The sequence below is a fragment of the Mandrillus leucophaeus genome, unplaced genomic scaffold, assembly GCF_000951045.1.
Source record: "Mandrillus leucophaeus isolate KB7577 unplaced genomic scaffold, Mleu.le_1.0 Scaffold270, whole genome shotgun sequence".
Classification (NCBI taxonomy): Eukaryota; Metazoa; Chordata; class Mammalia; order Primates; family Cercopithecidae; genus Mandrillus; species Mandrillus leucophaeus.
Genome location: NW_012102810.1, coordinates 351,712 through 354,901, shown reverse-complemented (window position 1 = coordinate 354,901; position 3,190 = coordinate 351,712). Strand labels below are relative to the sequence as shown.

The 3,190-nt window shown below is 54.4% G+C and overlaps 1 protein-coding gene across 1 annotated transcript in view; it reads right to left on the bottom strand.

Annotated features, from left to right (window-relative positions):
* Window positions 1-1,935, bottom strand: part of MICAL3 (microtubule associated monooxygenase, calponin and LIM domain containing 3) — a 260,058-nt gene extending 258,123 nt beyond the window's left edge. The window contains exon 1 of the mRNA XM_011984643.1: window positions 1,657-1,935. The gene's annotated coding sequence lies outside the window, so the exon portion shown is untranslated. The remainder of the gene's footprint in view (window positions 1-1,656) is intronic.
* Between the last annotated feature and the right edge of the window lie 1,255 nt (window positions 1,936-3,190).

Sequence of the window (3,190 nt, the reverse complement as noted above, 5' to 3'; positions counted from 1 at the left end):
TAGAGACTGAGTTTCACTCTGTAGGCCAGGCTGGTCTCCAACTCCTGGCCCCAAGTAATCTGCCTACCTCAGGCTCCCAAAGTGCTGGGATTACCACGCCCGGCCCCCTCTTCTAAGTGTCCATTCTCCTTGTAGTGGGTGGATGGTGGGGGGACATACACATGTGACTCTGGTTAGTACCTAGGCAGCCATGAAGTCCACAAATGTACAGGGGGCCACAGCTTTCACGCTACAGACTTGCAAAGGTATGCATCTGCTTTCCCTTGCCCTGGAATATAGATCAGAACACTTCATTTAGTGAAGGGACTTATTCTGAGAGTGATGATCCCTCCCTCGTTTGAGACATTGCCTTCATCCTGAGCTTCTTGGAGCAGCCCAAGGCCCTGCCAGCTCTCTTTGCCTGCAGCTTGTAGGCATTTATGACAGTTGCATACCCTGCCCTCCAACAGCAGCCTGAGAGACTAAACCATTACCAAATTAACCTGGAAAAATGTCACCCTGATTGATTAGAATGATGGGTGGCCACCTTAGCTCATTAGAAACACCTGGGAAATTAAAAAAAAAAAAAAAATCCAGTATGCACTCCAAATTTTCCCCCCACCACACCTCCCCACAAAAAGAAAATTTAAAAAATCCCAGTGTTTGGGCCATATCCCAGACCAATTAAGTCAGAATCCCCGGGGATGGGACCCAGGTAGCAGGATTTTTAAAAATCTCCGCAGCAGCCAGGTCGGAGAGCTAATGAATAGCACCACTGGGTCCAGCGTTTCAGCCTACAGCTTGTCTTGGTGTCACTCTTTTTTCATTTCTTTACAACAATGAAAATTCTAAACAGTTGATCACAGTGCCAGACCAATAAGAAAGCATTTTAAGGAGGAGAGAGGAGGGAAGAGGTTGGCAGGCACGGAGAGGACTTGACACACAGAAAGCATTTGCCATGGAGTCATAACCATTTGATTCTAAGACACATGCCGCCTCCAGAAGTCATGCGGCCCCTCCCTCTGCTTCCAGTAGGGAATGAACTTGGCGGTCCTTTTGTTGCACACGCCCGGGAGCTGCGCCGGCGCAGCGCGCCCTGCAGTCTGGGAGCGCAAGCGGGTGCGCCACTGGTCCTGGGTCACCACCGCGCGCCGCGGGCTGGCGCAGGGCCCCTCTGCGGGAGGGAAACCGGCGTCCCCCGCGCGAAGCAGCCGCTGCTCCTAATGAGTTCATGGGCTCACCGCGCTGAGCTCGCCAGAGCGGACCTGGCTTCGCCAGGGGCCTGCTGGCTGTCCTGACACACCTGGCCTACCTCGGGGGTGCCTGGGGACGCCCTTCCTTTGACATGGGGATAGGAGCACAATGAAAATGGGGCGGACGCGGCTGGGAGACAGCTCTGCTCTCCGGCAGGCTCTGGAGAGTGTGTGGTACGTGGTATCCGCACTGGTGGGTGTCGTGCGGTGATCGAGACACGGAGACAGGGTGTCGTTCCCACTAGGGGAGAGAGGACAGCATTTAGAGGGAAACGAAATGGATCCGAGAAACCCAAAGATGTCACAAAGGAAACGCTTCCCCGTCATAAGCAATCTAAATAAGTGATTCTTAAAGGCATCCATCAAAACGCATAACCTTGTTATTTAGATTCGCTCGCCCACAGAGGGACTGGAGGGTACTCACCGACTAGGGCTTCACAGCCGCATCACCGCCAGCGGTGGGCGCCTGCCTCGGCAGGGGCAGGGTGGGTGCCCGCAGGACACAGGTGCCGCCGTGGCTGCTCGCACAACCCCTGCAGCTGCGATCCCGCCCAGTTAGCCTCGGGGGCTGCACAGCCCAGCCCGCTCGCCCAGGGCCAGGGGGTTCTCAAGCCGCGCGGCGAGGACGCAAGGCTGCCCCGGGCGCCTGCCTACGCGGGCGCTCCGCGCCGGGACTCTGCCGGGGCTGCAGGAGCGCGCGCTGCTAGCTGGGCGGGCTGCTGCTCGGCGTAAGCGCCATGGCAACGCGAGCTGGCGCCCCCAAGAGGCCGCAGAGCTGCGGCGTGGGACGCTCGGGTGAGGTTCAAGCCAAAACCAAAAGCGAACCATTTCTCCTCCTCCCCATCTTTTCATTTTCTACCCCTCTCCGACCCCTTCTCTCGACACACGTTGCTAGCACCTCTAAGGGTGGAAATTCCAGCACTCTCCTGAGGCCACTTCCCCAGCGAATTCTGCTAACTACACAGCCAGTGTTCGCTGGGCTCACAATCGAACACATACCTCCTTGCAGTGGCTTCGGCACCCAGGTCTCCGGAAGCCAGAGGAGGAACTAAGTGTAGGATACTGAGCAAGTCGCGTAACCTCTGAAGAGTCGTGAAATTTCAACGGTATAAAGGATACGACGTTGTCTTATCGATTGAAAAATGCTATAAAATGAAGTTCTTACTATTACTATGATGCTGACCCTGGAGATAAGCGCAGAGCCCTGGGGGAGAGCTACAGTTGCAAGCGCTCCAATGATCAGGTCGCGCACCCGCTCCCCACCGGAGAAAACCTCTTGCTGCTGGAGCCGGGTCAGCCTCTTCCACACTTCCAGCCAGGCCCAGCATTGCCACAGCCGGTGGAGCTGGACAGAAATCTACCAGGCACTAAAATAAGTTAGATGGAAGACGGAATGGATTTGACCACATTCCTATCAGCATCTGCTCATTATAATTGCAACATTATAATCAGAGCAGAAAGAAACCCAGAGATTATTTTGTCTTCAAGGATCATTGACCTCAGTATATCTCCATCTGAAGCTGTGTTGTCCAAAGCAGATTGACTCCGGCCGCCGGCTCAGAAGAGGGCCGACTCTGGGCTGGTGACTCCTTGGGAGGGACTCTCGCTGGTCCCAGGTGGTATTTCCTTCGCCGTGTTTCTCATTCGTGTTCCCCTCATGTCCATCATGTGAGGAGGGGAACTGACAAGGCCAGGGTGCTGGCTCAGACGCAATCTCCGCTCATCCTCTGGAGCCCCACTTCATCACCCAGTCACTGTGTCCACTAATGTCTCCCCGCCTACAAACCTGCAGGTGTTCTGCCCCAGTGCTAGAATAAGGGAACACATTTTACTGAGCTCTGACAATGTGCCTGGGCTTTTCAGGAGCTATTTCATTTAATTTTTAATGTAAAACATTGTTTTACATATTAAGAACCTGAAAGCACAGAGAGTAAGTGACTTGCTTGTGTAAGGTTATA